Below are 18,665 nucleotides of genomic sequence, written 5' to 3'. Positions count from 1 at the left end.
TTTTTTAATTTCTTCAGATTCTGTTGTTATGTCTCCCTTTTCACTTCTGATTTTGTTAATTTGGATACCGTCTCTGTGCCCTGTGGTTAGTCTGGCTAAGGATTTATCTATCTTGTTGGTTTTCTCAAAGAACCAGCTCCTGGTTTTGTTGCTTCTTTGTATAGTTCTTTTTGTTTCTACTTGGTTGATTTCAGCTCTGAATTTGATTATTTCCTGCCTTCTACTCCTCTTGGGTGTATTTGCTTCTTTTTGTTCTAGAGCTTTTAGGTGTGCTGTCAAGCAGCTAATGTATGCTCTCTCCTGTTTCTTTCTGCAGGGACTCAGAGCTATGAGTTTTTCTCTTAGCACAGCTTTCATTGTGTCCCATAAGTTTGGGTATGTTGTACCTTCATTTTCATTAAATTCTAAAAAGTCTTTAATTTCTTTCTTTATTTCTTCCTTGACCAAATTATCATTGAGTAGAGCATTGTTTGACTTCCATGTGTATGTAGGCTTTCTGTTGTTTTTGTTGTTATTGAAGACCAGCCTTGGTCCATGTTGATCTGCTCGGATTCGATTTTATTCGATATAAGAATGGCTACTCCAGCTTGTTTCTTGGGAACATTTGCTTGGAAAATTGTTTCCAGCCTTTTACTCTGAGGTAGTGTCTGTCCTTGTCACTAAGGTATGTTTCCTCTATGCAGCAAAATGCCGGGTCCTCTTTACATATCTAGTCTATTATTCTATGTCTTTTTATTGGGGAATTGATTCAATTGATGTTTGGGTTTTTTTTTTTGTTGTTGTTGTTGTTGTTTTTTCGGAGCTGGGGACCGAACCCAGGGCCTTGCGCTTGCTAGACAAGCGCTCTACCACTGAGCTAAACCCCCAACCCCGAGTCAATTGATGTTAAGAAATATTGAGGAATAGTGATTGTTGTTTCCTGTTGTTTTTTTCTCTTTCTAAGTTAATTGAGAGTTTTGCTGGATACAGTAACCTGGGCTGGCATTTGTGTTCTCTTAAGGTCTGTATGACATCTGTCCAGGATCTTCTGGCTTTCATAGTCTCTGGTGAGAAGTCTGGTGTAATTCTGATAGGTCTGCCTTTATATGTTACTTGACCTTTTTCCCTAACGGCTGTTAATATTCTTTCTTTGTTTTTGTTTGGTGTTTTGACAATTATGTGACGGGAGGTGTTTCTTTTCTGGTCCAATCTATTTGGAGTTCTGTAGGCTTCTTGTATGTCTATGGGTATCTCTTTCTTTAGGTTAGGGAAGTTTTCTTCTATGATTTTGTTGAAGATATTTACTGGTCCTTTGAGCTGGGAGTCTTCACTCTCTTCTATACCTATTATCCTTACGTTTGATCTTCTCATTGAGACCTGTATTTCCTGGATATTTTGTGTTAGGAGTATTTTGCATTTTACATTTTCTTTGATGGTTGTGTCATTGTTTTCTATGGTATCTTCTGTTGCTAAGATTTGCTCTTCTATCTCTTGTATTCTGTTGGTGATGCTTGATCTGTGACTCCTGATATCTTTCCTAGGATTTCTATCACCAGGGTTGTCTTTCTTTGTGATTTCTTTATTGTTTCTATTTCCATTTTTAGATCCCGGATAGTTTTATTCAATTATTTCACCTGTTTGGTTCTCTTTTCCTGTAATTCTTTAAGGGATTTTTGTGATTCTTCTTTAAGAGCTTCTACTTGATGAAGTGTAATTTTATATGATTGGTTTTTAAGTTGTTCAGCAATAAGGAATAATATGCATGTGGGGGGAAGTAATTTTAAAATATTTATTGGTAAATGCAATGTAGATGTGGAAATTTACTTTATTATCCTTGAAAAATATTAAATTATCCACTTCATTATACTTGGAACATTTTGCAAGTGCACTGAACCTATATTGCCTGTACTTAATGAAGGGCAATCTTGTCGGGAGGAAAACAAAGCCAGCAAAATCCCAAGGCATGAGAAGCATCCATTTTAAATGCTTTTCTTTCTGCTTTTTTTTTATTGCTCTAAAAAACAGTTTGATATGGTCTTGATGAACAATCTTATGGACCAAAAAAATGTGGAACAATATTTCTGTTTTTATCTTTGCTGATTTAGCATGAAACTATGAATTACAATGTTTTTTTAAAGATTTATTTATTTAATCTATGTGAGTGAGTGCTCTGGGGCTGTCTTCAGACACACCAGAACGGAGCATCAGATCTCATCACAGATGGGTTGTGAACCATCTGGGATTTGAACGCAGGACCTCTGGAAGAACAGTCAGTCCTCTTAACTGTTAAGCCATCTCTCCAGTCCAAGTCTTCTCTAGCATTTTCAGGCAGCATTATCCCGAAGTTATTACAAGATCACAATATTAACGGGGAATTATCACTTCGTAGGAACCCGAACTTGAGTAAATTGCCAGGGACTGAAGAGATAGATGGTTTACTTGGTAAAACTTTTGCCATGCAAGTGTAAGGGCCTGAGTTTGGATGCCTAGAGCCCACAGAAAGCCTGTAATGGTCGCACATATCTGTAATCCCAGCAGCACTGTAATTAGATAGCTGTCAGCAGCAACAGAAAGATTCTTGGAAGTTCACAGTCAAAGAAAAAAAGGGCAAGACATTGTGTTGTTCACATTTTCTTCTTTCTTTCTTTTGTTTTTTTATTCTTTAAAAAATGTATTTATTTTTTATATGTAAGTACACTGTAGCTGTCTTCAGACACACCAGAAGAGGGCATCAGATCTCATTACAGATGTTTGTGAGCCACCATGTGGTTGCTAAGATTTGAACTCAGGACGTACTCGAAAAGCAGTCAGTTCTTTTAACCACTGAGCCATTTCTCTGGCCCTGTTTTGTTATCTTGTTTGCCTGTTTGTTTGTTTGTTTGTTTGTTTGTTTGTTTTGAGACAGGATTTCTCTGTGTAGCTCCGGCTGTTCTGTAACTTGAACTGTAGATTATGCTTAAATATTACATTTTAAATACTATAGAGCAATAGATTATTAAAATAGCTATTAATTTTTAAAAATCAGTAAAAAGAGGATTTTGTTATGGCTTTCTTTTTTTCTTTTGGACCCCATCCTGCTGCTCTTTGCTGCCAACCTGCCCCATATGCCTTTTTCTTACACTTGTCCCCTTTCTATTATCATGTCACAATTTTCCACTTCTCTCTTTTTTAAAGATTTATTTTACTTTATTTACATGAGTACACTGTAGCTGTCTTCAGACACACCAGAAGAGGGCATGAGATCCCATTACAGATGATTGTGAGTCACCATGTGGTTGCTGGGAATTGAACTCAGCACCTCTGGAAAAGCAGTCAGTGCTCTTAACCACTGAGCCATCTCTCCAGCCTCCATTTCTGTCTTTTAGCATTACTTCTTCCCTTCTCATGAGCCAATTCTAGCACACACAAATACACACACACACACACACACACACACACACACACACACACACACACACGACTTTAAAAACATAAGAGAATAAGTAGTCAGCTTAATGCTTCCTCTTTTCTATAGGTGACTGTATTGTCAAATATCACGTATACTTTCAACTGTTTCTGTTACTCCTAGTATTTGTTAAATTATACAGAAATAGGAAGAGTGCTTGGGTATCCTTTATCTGACCACAGGAGCCCTTTAAAAGGACAAAATTTGACCTATCTGGTGGGAGAAGGGTAAAATAGATAGGTCTGAAACATGATAAGGCTGAATGTGGAGCAATTGTCAGCCAGTCTTGAAGGTGGAGGGAACCTGTATTAGTTGCTTTTTATTGCAGAGCTAAGATACCCCATCCAAGGCGACTTATAGAAAAAACAGTTTGTTAAGAGCATACAGTTTCAGAGTGAGTCCATGACCATTGTGCCAGGAAGCATGGCAATAGGCAGGTAGGCATGGCCCTGAAACAGCAGCTGAGAAACTACAACCTTATCTACAAAGTCAAAGAGAACAAGAAAGGGCCTGAGGTAGGCTCTTGAAACCTCAAAGCCCACCCCCAGTTAGTTACACACCTCCTCTTACAAGACCACACCACCTAATCTTTCTCAACCACTCCATTGTGACTACGAATTCAAATATATAAGCCATATGTGTAGGCCATTGTCATTTAAACTACCACATTTCATTCTCTGACCCTCACAGACTTCTGACCATATCATAATACAAAATGCATTTCGTCCAATTTCAAAAGTCCCTATAGTTTTTCACAGTCTCAACATGATTTGAACCACCAAGAGCCATATGAAAGGTCAGAGAAAAAACTTGAGGGAGCTGAAAGTAAGCTTCTGCTACAAATTATGAAATAAATAAGGAGCTTATTCCTATAACTTTAAGGATTTAGATTTTGCCAACATTCTGAATCAATTTAGAAGGTGCTTATTCTCCTAGCTCTACAGATAAGAGTCTAAGGAAGTTAATACCTTGATTTCAGTTATATGAGGCCTTAAACAGTCAACCTCATTCAAATATTGATCTATACCACTATAAACTAAAAACAAGTTGTTTTAAACTTATAACTGTAATAATTTGCTAAATAGTGGGTTACACACACACACACACACACACACAAATACACCTTTAGTGACTAAAAGTCTCCAAAATGTATTCTCCTATGTAACCATAACACAACAATTTAGATGATAAAATTAACATTGAATTAATAGCTGCACATGTTAACAAACACCTATACTCTCATCACTTTAGCATCAGAGGCTGAAAGATCAGTAGTTCATGGCCTTGATGAGACACAGTCTGAAACAAATAATTTGAAGAAAGAAATGTAACATTGATACATTACTACCATCTAAAATTAGATTCAGACCTCAATAATGTCTTATCAGTTATTCTAATGAGGTCCTTTTATAAAACAAGGGATTGGTTCAGAATGAACTGTTGAAGTTACTGGCCATGTCTTCTTGTTATTCTATAAAACTTGCTGGTATTTTGCTTTCATGAACTTACAGCCATTTATTTTCTATAGTGTCTTTTTTTGCAATATTTTACTACTTTTGAGAAATTCATGGAATGTATTTGGAATGTATTCACTCCTCTCCCCTACCTCCCCCGCCACCCACTATCAACCCTCCTATCCCTTCCCACACGACTTTGAGATGCCTTCCATTTTCAGCAGTGTCATTTTATTTGTTACTTTAGTTTGCCTGATATTTCATTTTAGATGGATTCAGATTGTGCGTCTTTAGTATGACTCTGGTGGGTAGTGATATCGCAGTGCTCTTTTTCTATCCTTTTGGGTGGCTCACAATCTATGTTATAGCTTTTTTCCCTGTCACTTATTTAAAGTGGTGACTTCTAGACAATTCTAGAACTTCTTGAAATTAATATTCTTGAAACCAATTATTTTATGGGAAGTTGTTTTGAGGTAATCAAATTATATGCATGTATTTAGTTTTTTCAATAAAATCTCATATTTTCCTGTCCTAGTTCAACAGGTTATGCTACAGTTCATTATTTATTTTGGTGTTTACACTGTCTTCTATTTTTTTTTTTTTTTTGATCCTGGTTAAGCTTCTTTCCACGGTGTTGCTTTAGTGCTTTGGTTTCTAGAACAATGAGTTGGTTCAGGCTTATTCTGTTCTCTTCTTATCCAACCCAGACAATAAACATTTACCCAAAGAGTCCCTATTCCTTTTATTGAATAATGATGTTTAGAAGAGATGGTAGGTATAATGGCTATTCTTGGTTCTCAACTTGACAATATCTGGAATGAACTACAATCCAGAATTGGAGGATTCACATGTGGTCCAGATCTTGAGGTTGGAAGATATAAGTTTCTAACCTGGATCCTGGCATGGAGATCTTGAGGCACAGTAGCCATGAAAAACTTAGGCCCAGGCAAGGTAGTGCATGCCTTTAATCATAGGAGACTAAGGCAAGGAGATCTCTGAGTTCAAGGCCACCTTTAGACAGAGCAAGTCCTAGGTGATGAAAAGCTTAAACCTAGACATGGTGGTACACAAATTTAATCCCAGGAGACTGAGCCAGGCAGGTCTCTGAGTTCAAGGTCAATCTACAGATCAGGTTCCACGATTTGGAAGAATATGAATTTGAGGACTTTGGATTTGGAAAGCCATGGGATGTAGGAATATGGAAGACTGTTGCTGTGAGTGATTTGAACTGTCAGGACCTGGCCCAACAAGTTTCTGTGAAGAAGAACTTCAGAATGTGAACTAGAGACTGTTTTGTAGCATTTTGGTGAAGAAACATGGCTGCTCTTAGCCTTTGTCTGAAGAGTTTGCTTGAGGCTAAGGTGAAGAGACTCACATTAATTGCATTGACAAAGGAAGTCTTGGAAACGCCCATCATAGACTTTGTTCTCTGGTTAAGTCTTATGAAGAGCATTTTGAATAAGCATAGCAAGCTGAGAAAGGAAAAAATATAAAATATATGGATTGAGTATTAAAGGGACACCAGGAAGTGAAATGGAGCTGAATCCTTCATTCAAGGATATTAAATTGAATTAAGGAAATAGTGACCTTGCGGCAAGATCCCACCCAGCTAAATTTAGGTCCAGGCATGGTAGTACAAGCCTTTAATCCCAGGAGGCAAAGACAAGCAGATCTCTAAATTCAAGGCCAGCCTTGAATTAGAGCTCAAGTTCTATTTGAAGATAAAGCTAAATCCAGGCTTGGTGGACCACACCTATAATCCCAGTGACAGGCATACAGATCTCTGAGTTCAAAGATGACAGTCTACAGGTGAGTTCCAGGACAGCCAAGCTTAGGTAGTGAAAGAGTTGAAAAGCAGAAGGCTGGTGATAATGTAATAGAAAAAGAGGACCATGTTCCAGCCCCAGAAAACAGCAGAACTCAGCATCTTTGTCCACTTGGCTCTGGCTTTAGGGACCAGAATGGAAGGGACTACTGGGACAATTGATGCTGGTTAGCTGGAGCTAAGAAATTAGTGAATTAATTAAGAAGAGACCAGCATCACTGAGGTGAAATCTGGGAAGTATTTTCTGAGAATACAAAGAATCTGTGTTTCACAGATAGCTTTCTGCAGCGGTACTTGGTAATGTGTGAGAGTCACCTAGGTGTTACTGGTTTTGAAGGCATGAAGGCGTCATGAAGAACAGCTGAGGCTTGGCATTGTGAGAGGCCAAAGGAGACCATTGGTGAAGGTTCAGCCTCAGTTGTAGTTGACATCCCAGGATTGAAGGGGTTGTGCAAAGGTGTTGAGGCTTGGCACTATGAAGGGAGTCTTTGAGAGGCTATTGGTGAAGCCCAGTTGCAGTGAAAGACTCCAGTGTATTGGAGATACCAGTACCATGGGATGATCATGGAGAACAGCAGCATCAATGGAGTGGATCAGCCTGAGCTTAGAGTACTACAGAGGGCAGAGCTGGAGAAGTGATGCGAGCCTTTTGCAGGGGCTCAGAAGATCCTGGGTGGATCCCAGACATTGAAAGAAGAAACTATAACACTGAAGCTGCCTTGAAGATCCCAAGATGTGTAAGATGCCAGAGCCATGGTCTATCTGCTGAGGAAAGCTGCTAACAGGGAGTGGAACAAGCCTAGCAGAAGGAAGTTTGTTACAGTCACAAAGATGAAAAAGGAGGTGGAACTCTGAAGACCTCTTTGACGTCAGACATGGAGATGCAGAGTTTGGAGTTTTCCCAGCTGGTTTCCTCTTTTTTTTTTTTTTTTAATGTAAGTACACTGTTGCCGTCTTTAGGCACCCCAGAAGAGGACATCAGATCCCATTGTAGATGGTTGTAAGTCATCATGTGTTGCGGGGAATTGAACTCAGGACCTCTGGAAGAGCAGTCTGTGCTCTTAACCACTGAGCCATCTCTCCAGCCCTGGTTTCCTGTCTTGCTTTGGAGATTACAGTTTAGTGACTGGAGGAATCTCAGAAAAGACTTTGAACTTTGGACTTTTAACATTGTTGAGACTGTTATAGACTACGGAAACTTTGGAAGTTGGACTAAACATATTTTGTATTATTCTATGTTTAGGTGTGGCCCCCATAGACTCATATGTTTGAACAAGCATTTGGGGGCCAGGGAATGGAATACGATGGTTTGTATTGCTTGGCCTAGGGAGTGGCACTATTATAAGGTGTGGCCCTGATGGAGTAGGTGTGGCTTTGTTGGAGTAGGTGTGTCACTGTAGGTGTGGGCTTTAATACCCTCATCCTAGCTGCCTAGAAGCCAGTATTCTGCTAGCAGCCTTCAGATGACGATGTAGAACTCTCAGCTCCTCCTGCCTGGATGCTGCCATGTTCCCACCTTGATGATACAGGAGTGAACCTCTGAACCTGTAAGCCAGCCCCAATTAAATGTTCTTATACAAGTTTCCTTGGTCGTGGTGTCTGTTCACAGCAGTAAAACCCTAAGATAGTAGGGTTTTTTTTATTTTTATGTTTTTACTGATCTTGGGATATTGTAGTTCTCTCAGTGGAAAGAATTAGGTAACATTTATATTTCTATACAAGTTGAACACTTAAATATGTCAATATATGCTGCAGAATGCTTTGGAATCTAAACTCTTCCTAGCACCAATACATCACAGATCTGATGATTCAATGTACAAAAGTTTTTTTTCATGGAGAAAGGTGCTGGAAGTTAGTATAATGAATAACCTTCAAGCTATTCATAGGAACTATATGTGGAACAATTGAGATTTTGAGTTTAGGGTTGGGGATTACTACCTACACAATATCTTTCCATATACACGATTTTTAACCAAACCCCAAGAAATACAAAATGCACAACATTTTTTAGTTTTAAATGTTTAGAATAAATGATACTTAACCTTTCATACAGAAAAAGATATAGTTATTTACACGTATTTACACATATATGCCTATATTTTCTCTTTATATACATTGAAATTTATGACTTCATATTGATAAATCACTGTAATCTAATGAAAGACCCCAGCTTAGCAGCAGTAACGCCATTTTACAAGGCTGTACTTAAGATGACTGGTTCAGAGAAAGGTTAAAACACTGAGTACAAAACAGCTGCCAAGCAGGATGTGTTTGGTTGAAGGCCTGGCAACAGGACGACTGCAGTTGAGCACCTGACAATGAGAAAAGCCCCGGGAGAGGTCCCACACCCTGGTGGGGGGCCGAGTCAGCCTTATGTTCCAGAAAGGTAGCTAGGAAACTTGCCCCCAGGCTGAACCCTTGGGGGGGCCGAGTCAGTCGTTATGTTTCAGGAAGGTAGCTAGGAAACTTGCCCCCGGGCTAAACCCTTGCCATATTAGAATCCACCAATTATATCCCTGTAACCATGCATCTGCTTCTGTATGCTTGCTTCTGCTCCCCAAAATCCTATAAAAGCCCATCCTTGGTTCTGTGGGGCGCGCCAGTCCCCCGAGTGACTGAAGCGCCCGCAGGTGCCTGTGCCTGTGTATCCCGACAATAAACCAAATCCTCTTGCTGATTGCATCCTGTGGTGTCTCGGTCTGGTCTTTGGAGTTGGAGGGTCTCCATCCCGAGGGAAAGTTCTCCCTGAGAGCTTTTCATTTGGTGCATTGGCCGGGAAAGGAGATCCTCCACCCAGGGACCACCGACCACCCACTGGGAGGTAAGCCGGCCGGCGTCTGTCTGTCTGTCTGATTTTGTCTCGTTCTGCCTTATTCTGTCTGTTCTGTGAGCGCTCAGCCAGGTCTGTTCTGTGAGCGCTCAGCCAGGTCTGTTCTGTGAGCGCTCAGCCAGGTTGTTTGGAATTTGGGCGGGACGAAGAAGGAGCTGACGAGCTCGGACTTCTCGCCCCGCAGCCCTGGAAGACGTTCCAAGGGTATTGGGGCCCGACTTTTCGGGGCCCAATCTGGGAGAGGAGAAAGATCCGGACTAACGGCACCTCTGTCTGTATTTTTGGCTTTCAGAGGGCCCCGGACCTTTGCCACCTCCATCTGACTTTTTGCTTTCAGTTTGGTACCAAAGCCGTACAGCACGCCTGTCTGTTGTTTGTTTGACTGTTGGTGTTGTTTGTTTTCTCTGTGTTCTAATCTTCCTTAGAACTAACATGGGACAGTCCCTAACAACGCCCCTAAGTCTCACTCTTGATCATTAGAAAGACGTCCACGACCGGGCACACAACCAGTCCGTCGAGGTTAAAAAAAAAAAAAAAGAAAATGACAGACTCTCTGCACATCCGAGTGGCCCACTTTCGGAGCGGGATGGCCAGTGAATGACACATTTAATAAGATCATTATTTTACAGGTTAAAGATCGGGTCGTCCACGGACATCCTGACCAGGTTTCTTATATTATCACTTGAGAGAGTCTCGCCTTAACCACCCCCCCCCGGGCGGAACCCTTCGTGGACCCGAATTGGCCTCCCCTCAACCCCCAGCCTGTCCCCTCGGCCCCGCCCGGTCCGCCGGCCACGTCTTCCTCTCTCTACCTTTGTGAAATCAGAGCCTTCTAAGAAACCTGTCCTCCCGGCAGACCCAAACTCCCCTCTCATAGATCTTCTCTCTGACAGGCCCGGCTAAAACGGAGGAGGCAGAGCCACCGGCCAGATCAGTTGCCGGGCCACAGTCTGATAAGGGTTTCTCCCCTGTCGCAGGGAGATTGCACAATAAGCGCGAGGTGATGCCAGATTCAACCTCCCAGGCTTTCCCACTTAGACAGGGAACTGGTGGCCAGACCCAATACTGGCCGTTTTCAGCAGCTGACATTTACAATTGGAAACAACACAACCCTTCTTTCTCCAAAGATCCGGTGGCACTCACCGACCTAATAGAATCTGTTTTACTTACCCACCAGCCTACTTGGGATGACTGCCAACAGCTCTTACAGGCCCTCTTAACCTCAGAAAAAAAAAAACAAAGAGTGTTCCTAGAGGCCAGAAAGCATGTTCTGGGAGATGATGGGCGTCCCACCCAGCTGCCTGAGGACCAAACTGGGATTTTAATACAGCTGAAGGTAAGGGACACCTACGCCTTTATCGCCAGTTGCTTCTAGCGGGTCTCCGAGGGGCTATACGACGCCCTACTAATTTGGCTCAGGTAAAACAGGTATTACAGGAAGCAGGGGAAAACTCCCTCCACCTTTCTAGAGAGACTTAAGGAGGCCTACCGTATGTACACTCCCTATGACCCAGATGACCCAGGACAAATGACGAGTGTCTCTATGTCCTTCATCTGGCAGGCTGCTCCAGATATCAGGACTAAGTTACAGAGGTTAGAAAATTTGCAGGGCTATACATTACAGGATTTACTTAAAGAAGCTAAAAAGATTTTTAATAAGAGAGAGATAAAAAAAGAAACAAAGAATTGAGTCGAATCTTGGCCGCCGTAGTTCAGGGCCAAGAAAGGAAGGGAGATAGGGGGGAGCTCGAAAGGGGCTGAAGCTGGATAAAGATCAATGTGCCTATTACAAAGAGAAAGGGCACTGGGCCAGAGAGTGCCCCAAGAAGCCTGGCGGACCCCGAAAGCCTCGACCACGAACCTCCCTCTTGGCTCTAGATAAAGATTAGGGAGGTCAGGGCCAGGAGCCCCCCCCTGAGCCCAGGGTAACGCTTAAAGTTGGGGGGCAGCCGGTTACTTTCCTGGTAGACACAGGAGCCCAGCATTCAGTCCTCACCCAAGCTTCAGGACAACTCAGCGACCGGACGGCCTGGGTACAAAGAGCTACTGGTGAGAAACAATACCGATGGACTACGGACCGCCGGGTTCAGCTGGCTACTGGTAAGGTGACCCATTCCTTCTTACATGTTCCAGACTGCCCGTACCCTCTGCTGGGCCGTGATCTGCTCACCAAACTAAAAGCACAAATTCATTTTGAGGAAGGAGGGGCCCAAATAACTGGCCCCCACGGAACTCCCCTTCAAGTTCTAACCCTACAACTAGAGGATGAATATAGACTATATGAACCGGGACAGGACAAGCCACAATCCCTAGAAATAGACACTTGGGTCACGAATTTTCCACTGGCTTGGGCAGAGACTGGTGGGATGGGGTTGGCGCTCCAACAGCCCCCCTTAATTATACAGTTAAAGGCCACTACAACTCCAGTCTCCATAAAACAATACCCCCTGTCACATGAAGCTTATCAAGGTATAAGGCCTCACATTAAGAGGCTTCTAGATCAAGGCATCCTAATCCCCTGCCGGTCGCCTTAGAATACGCCTCTTCTGCCTGTAAGAAACCTGGCACTGGAGATTATAGGCCAGTACAAGACTTGAGAAAGGTCAACAAGAGGATAGAAGATATTCATCTGACTGTTCCAAACCCTTACAATTTGCTCCTGACTTTAGGGTTCAACATCCCACCCTCATACTCCTGCAAACCTTTTGAACTGTTCATCGATGAGAAACAGGGGTATGCTAAAGGGGTCCTAACACAAAGGTTGGGACCCTGGAAACGCCCTGTGGCCTACCTGTCTAAGAAATTGGACCCTGTGGCCTCCGGCTGGCCACCGTGCCTAAGGATGGTGGCTGCTATTGCTGTCCTGATCAAGGACACTGGAAAATTGACTTTGGGACAGCCACTCACCATCCTAACACCCCACGCAGTGGAGGCCTTGGTAAAGCAGCCCCCAGACCGCTGGCTCTCTAATTCTCGCACCAAGCCTTGTTACTGGATGCAGAACGGGTTCAGTTTGGGCCCGTAGTCGCCCTCAATCCTGCCACCTTGCTTCCTCTACCAGAGGAGGCAAAACAGCATGACTGCCTACAAATCCTCGCAGAAGTACATGGAACCAGGCCGGACCTATCGGACCAGCCTCTTCAGAATGCTGACCACACATGGTACACGGATGACAACAGCTTCTTGGCAGAGGGAGAGCGAAAGGCTGGAGCTGCGGTCACTACGGAGGACAAAGTGATTTGGGCGAAAGCCCTGCCTGCTGGTACCTCCGCACAACGGGCTGAACTCATCGCCTTGACTCAGGCGTTCAAGATGACAAAAGGTAAGAGGCTAAATATATATACAGACAGCCGTTATGCCTTTGCCACGGCACACATCCACGGGGAGATCTACCGGAGGCGGGAGCTGCTCACATCTAAGGGTAAAGATATTAAAGATATGGCTAAAATTCTGGCCCTCTTAGAAGCCCTATTCTTGCCCAAAAGACTGAGTATTATACATTGTCCAGGACACCAAAAAGGGCACAACCCAGAGGCATGAAGAAACCGGCTGGCCGATGCCACGGCACGAGAAGCGGCCATGAACAAACAAATCTTGCCCTTAAATAGCCCAGACCAACCCACGCCCCCACCAGTGGGACAAACCAGTTGGGTTTATGCCCATGAGGACATAGAGCTCCTAAAAAAAATGGGGGCCATCTACCACCCTCAACTAAAACAGTGGGTCTACAAAGAAAAGACAGTTATGCCAATAAAAATGATTTTTGAATTGATCTCCTTTTTACATAAATTAACCCATTTGGGGTTTAAGAAGATAAAAACCTTACTAGATCGGGAAGAGATAAATCTGTGTTTTTTTTTTGAATCGGGACAAAGCGATACAAAAGGTGACTGAGAGTTACAAAGCGTGCGCTCAGGTTAACCCGGAAAGGACCATGATTAGACAAGGAGTTCGTCCTAGGGGACACCGTCCCGACATCCATTGGGAAATTGATTTTACTGAAATTAAACCAGGTATATATGGATACAAGTATCTCCTAGTGTTTATAGACACCTTCTCAGGATGGGTCGAAGCCTTCCCCACAAAGCACGAGACTACAAAAATGGTCACCAAAAAGCTCCTCGAGAAAATCTTTCCCAGGTATGACATGCCTCAAGCGTTGGGGTTGGACAACGGGCCCGCTTTCGTCTCCCAAGTAAGTCAGTTGGTGGCCAAATTGCTGGGGATTGATTAAAAATTACATTGTGCCTATGGACCCCAGAGTTCAGGTCAGGTAGAAAGCATAAATAGAACAATTAAGGAGACTTTATCCAAACTTACGCTTGCAACTGGCTCAAAGGATTGGGTGGCCCTCCTTCCCCTAGTTCTATATCGGGCCCGGAATACCCCGGGCCCCCATGGTCTAACTTCTTTTGAAATAATATATAGAGCACCACCCCCATTTGTCCATTTCTTTGATTCAAACATTGCTGATTTTGCTGACAGCCCTTCTCTGAGGGCCCATTTACAGGCCCTACAGATTGTACAGAGAGACGTCTGGAGACCTTTGGCCGCTGCTTACCAGGACAAGCTTGAACATCCGGTGGTGCCACACCCGTTCCAGATTAGAGACACCGTGTGGGTGCACAGACACCAGACCAAGAATCTCGAGCCACGGTGGAAAGGACCCTACACCGTCCTCCTGACTACCCCGACCGCCCTAAAGGTAGACGGAGTCTCGGCTTAGATCCACACACCACACGTCAAGGCAGTCCGGTCTGAGGAATTGACTAATCACAACACTACACCCCAGACATGGAGAGTTCAGCGCACTCCAAACCCCTTAAAGTTAAAACTCCTACGTGGCTCCTCCTAGTCCTTTTGTGGCCTAGAGTCAGTGGGGGAATAAGCCCCCACTAGACAGAAATTTCTTGACCAAGTCGAGTGAAAGATTTCACTCAAAGTTAGCAAAAAAAAAAAAATGGGGGAATGAAAGACCCCAGCTTAGCAGCAGTAACGCCATTTTACAAGGCTGTACTTAAGATGACTGGTTCAGAGAAAGGTTAAAACACTGAGTACAAAACAGCTGCCAAGCAGGATGTGTTTGGTTGAAGGCCTGGCAACAGGACGACTGCAGTTGAGCACCTGACAATGAGAAAAGCCCCGGGAGAGGTCCCACACCCTGGTGGGGGGCCGAGTCAGCCTTATGTTCCAGAAAGGTAGCTAGGAAACTTGCCCCCAGGCTGAACCCTTGGGGGGGCCGAGTCAGTCGTTATGTTTCAGGAAGGTAGCTAGGAAACTTGCCCCCGGGCTAAACCCTTGCCATATTAGAATCCACCAATTATATCCCTGTAACCATGCATCTGCTTCTGTATGCTTGCTTCTGCTCCCCAAAATCCTATAAAAGCCCATCCTTGGTTCTGTGGGGCGCGCCAGTCCCCCGAGTGACTGAAGCGCCCGCAGGTGCCTGTGCCTGTGTATCCCGACAATAAACCAAATCCTCTTGCTGATTGCATCCTGTGGTGTCTCGGTCTGGTCTTTGGAGTTGGAGGGTCTCCATCCCGAGGGAAAGTTCTCCCTGAGAGCTTTTCACTAACACATTAGGGAGTTTAAATTTTTCCCCTTCCATATTTGTAACTCCTTTGTATGATGATGAGAACATTGGTTCCTATTAGCCTTAAAATAGTTCTTTACTTGCCCAATCTCCCTCTGTGTAAGCATCCTCTCATTTTCTGTGGTTCCTCATTTGTTTAGATGCTACATTCACCATCTCATAGTCCCTACTCCACACCTCACGTTGCTAACATGTGATAACTGAGAACTCCAGACTCACCTCTTCCTCACAGTTGCTAAACATGTGCCCTCTTCACACTTCCAATGGCCTTTTCCATGTACAAGCTTCTATTTGCCTTTCTCTGTTTATTGGTTCATTTGTTTATTTGTTTATATTGAGACAGACCCTCACTCTGTAGCCCAGGTGGGCTCAGAACCCTCAATTCTCCTACACAAGGCTTTGGAGCACTCTGATTGCATACGTTCAGTGCCTTATCCACTTACCACGTGCCAGATTCTTAAACTGCTCAGATCCTTAAATCTTGCTTTAGCTTACCACACACCATCTCCATGTGGATCTCCTAGTAGATTTCGAACCTAGTAGAGTTCATTTTTATCACGTGGCTGTTTCCTGCTTAGGAGGCTTTCCTGACAAATTGTAAACTGTTGCCCTTCAGTGAACCTAACATTGATGTCACCTTTGTCAGGCACGCCTAACTCTCTCCCCAATTCCCATAAAGACTTGATCTTCCCCATCTGATAGCAATGTATCTGGTTTGTTCAGGAAGAAAAAAAGGAAAGGCGGGAATGGAAGAAAGACAATGTAAACAAAGCAAAGGAATAGGCAATTGTGCATTACAAGTGACCTATGTGGAAGTATCAATTAAAAGCATGTTAGGCTTAAAGACAAAGGCAGATTTAGCTTATGTGCTGTCTAATTGCTCAGAAAATTGCCGGTAATGACAAAGCAATCACACCACCTTCATAGACAATTGAGGATATTCTCTGGGAAATAACTCCATTAAATGATGCCAAGGCACTCTTAATACATGGAAGCAAAGCAAGCAGCAAAAACATCAGTAAAAACCATGCAGCTAACTGTGCAGGAAAACAAAAGGTCTATTCGTGAGACAGTCAGAAAATAGCTCCTGCCAAGCTTCTAAGATTTCTGTAGACACGATAATTAAACTCTACAAAAGCCACTGAATCACAGTAAGAATGGCCACCTACCTTAGCAATTATCTAAAGAGAGATAGCCATGCCCAGACTTTGATACAGGGAAAGGAAGCTCCTCTGCTAGAAGACACAGGAAGGATTGATCACTATGTGTTCTATGCATCGGTGACAGGAAGGAAAGAGGGTTATTAGCTTTTACTGGCACGCTCTCATATGCCTGGAACCAGGAGAAAGAAAGCCGAGAGGGAATAGGGCAGATGGAACTCTGGCTCATAATACTCTCTACTTTGAATCTTTACTACACCTCCCACCCCCCACCCCATCCACATTATCTCTTCTCTTCATTGATAGGTAATGGAGTCTCTGATGTTTTTGAAGGTTGTGGTGGTTTGATATGCTTGGTCCAGGGAGTGGCAGCATTGGAGGTACATCTTTGGAAGAGTGGGTGTGAGCTTGTTGGAGGAAGCGTGTCACTGTAGAGGATGGGCTTAGAGACCCTCCTCCTAGCTGCCTGGAAAATAGCAGTCTGCTCCTGACTTCCTTTGCATGAAGAGGTAATCAGTTCCTCCAGCACCATGCCTGCCTGGATGCTGCCATGCTCCTGCCTAGATGATAATGGACTGAACCTCTGAACCTGTAAGCCAGCCCCAATTAAAATATTGTCCTTTATAAGATTGCCTTGGTCATGGTGTCTGTTCACAGCAATGAAACCCTAAGACAGATATCAATAAAAATGAGCCTAAAGACACTGTGTAAGGAAGATTGTGCTTATCCCCTCATCATTTCTCCCTAAATTTATAAGAAGGATATAATTTGAAAACCATGGTGCCTTATATAAGAGATTACTTGCCAGCCTTTTAATATTTATATTGTTATGATAGAGGACAAAACTTTACCTACTTTAGTATTATTTTTGATCCAGATCCCACGACAGTTGCTGTCATTTGCAAAGTAGATAACAAGGTGGGTAAAGCAAATCTTGCAAATAATTCAAATTAATGCTGATTCTGTCATCTCATAGGCAACCACCCACTTCAAACCTATAAAAAAACATTTTCAAGACAAAGGTTTTTGAAATCTGGAAGATTTCTAATGAGATGTATTGGTATTCCATGTGTATCCTTACTTCAAGTAGGAGCAGGAGGTCTTCCTCCCTCAAACTGTGGACAGAAAGTTTCAAGATCATTCAGGGTTCCTGAAAGCTGATATCATTATCTAAATAATTACAGTGAAAGCATCAGACTGACTGGCCAGCTACTTTGCCATCTGAGTGAAAAATGGTTGGAAGGAGCGGGGACTCTGCATTTGGGAGTCTTTTTTTCCCCAAAGGATGTGCTTTCCAACACACAACAAAGGCTAGAGAGGCGGGTTACAGGTATTTCAGTGCTAGCATAGATCTAGGTTGTGGTGGTCTTATGTAAGAGCAAGGAAAACTTTTATAGAAACAACCTGGAGATATATTTCTAGAAGCTGAAAGGCTATGTGTCCAAAGTGGTAAAACCCTGGGATATATATGCTCCCAGACACACATTTTTTGAAAGTGTTTTGTTGCTGTTGTTTAAAGATTTATTTACTTATGTAAGTATATGAGTAAGTTGCTGTCTTCAGACACACTAGAAGAGGGGATCAGATCCCATTACAGATGGTTGTGAGCCACCATGTAGTTGCTGGGAATTGAACTCCGGACCTCTGGAAGAGCAGTCAGTGCTCTTAACCACTGAGCCATCTCTCCAGCCCTCGTTGTTTTGAAGTAAGTTTTCATTCAGATGTCCAAGCAGGCCTCAGACTTTCTATGTGGGCAGGCCGGCCTCAAATTCTCAGTGAGTCTATTTCAGCCTCTCAAGTAGGGATATTTCAAGTGTCGTACCAGTACAGCTGTCAGTACAGCTGTGTCGTATTCTCTGTATGCTTTGAGATATGGTCTTCCTAAGTAGTTCTGGCTTTCTGAAACTTTGTAGACGAGGCTAATCTCAAACTCAGAAAGATAGATACTCCTGCTTCTCCCTCTGCCTCTGCCTCCAAAGTACTGTGATTATTCACGTGCATCACCCATCTGACTTGTAATTACCCATTTCAAGGGAATAACATGTTGTATCTAAGGATATCTTTCAAAAGCTACATAAGAGCATCCCAAATATAAATCAATCTCCAGAGTAGAAAATGTCAACATTAGATAAACATAATTACATTTATCATGGAAGATTTTAATTTCTTCTCATTTACTATCTACCTTCACTGAATGGAAGCTTCATGATAGAATTGGCATCGTTTTCACTTTCTAAGAGAGAGCAAAAAACATCACAAGAAATAGATTTTGGCCGGTAGACAGGAAAAAAAACGGCTTCCAAAAAGTGCGTTTGCATAGGCAGTAGAACTAAAAGTAAGATTGTTATCTCAGCCTACAAATTCTATTCACCTAATGCA

The 18,665-nt window shown here is 43.0% G+C and overlaps 1 long non-coding RNA gene across 1 annotated transcript; it reads left to right on the top strand.

Annotated features, from left to right (window-relative positions):
• The first annotated feature begins 8,866 nt into the window (after positions 1-8,866).
• Positions 8,867-15,027, top strand: LOC134484139 (uncharacterized). Its single transcript, XR_010061544.1, has 2 exons — positions 8,867-10,869; positions 11,667-15,027. It is a non-coding gene; the product is annotated as an uncharacterized LOC134484139 (long non-coding RNA).
• Positions 15,028-18,665: the final 3,638 nt, after the last annotated feature.

Source organism: Rattus norvegicus, chromosome X (genome assembly GCF_036323735.1).
Source record: "Rattus norvegicus strain BN/NHsdMcwi chromosome X, GRCr8, whole genome shotgun sequence".
Lineage (NCBI taxonomy): Eukaryota > Metazoa > Chordata > Mammalia > Rodentia > Muridae > Rattus > Rattus norvegicus.
Note: the sequence above shows the minus strand (reverse complement) of the source record. Positions and strands in the feature narration are given on the sequence as shown.